Here is a 380-nt window from a genome sequence, read left to right on the forward strand (position 1 = left end):
CCATGTTTCTGTGTGACTGCCACCAGTCATACATAAACAGAATGAAACTGATTAGATTCCCCTTTAGGGAGGGTACAGATAGCAGAGAAGAATAAAAAGCTAAACTCGCGCTACAATCTTTGGCTCACTTGGTTTCATCCATAAGGTTTGCTAAGTGACGTCAACGCTGGACGGTGAATGTAACTCTTTATCTTTTCCATTTGTACGACATGTATGGCTTGTGACATTTGATCATTTTCCAGCATTAAAGCTTGTTTGTAACCAAATCTCATTATTTCTCAAGGTAATTTACACCGAGGGGTTCTGATCGGGTCCTGGAACTAGTTAATGAACCTGGTGGAGCACAGAGACAGAAATGAATGAACTCCAACAACAGGTTA

The sequence above is a fragment of the Poecilia latipinna genome, unplaced genomic scaffold (genome assembly GCF_001443285.1).
Source record: "Poecilia latipinna isolate Pla-1442-1.1 unplaced genomic scaffold, P_latipinna-1.0 Scaffold1947, whole genome shotgun sequence".
NCBI lineage: Eukaryota > Metazoa > Chordata > Actinopteri > Cyprinodontiformes > Poeciliidae > Poecilia > Poecilia latipinna.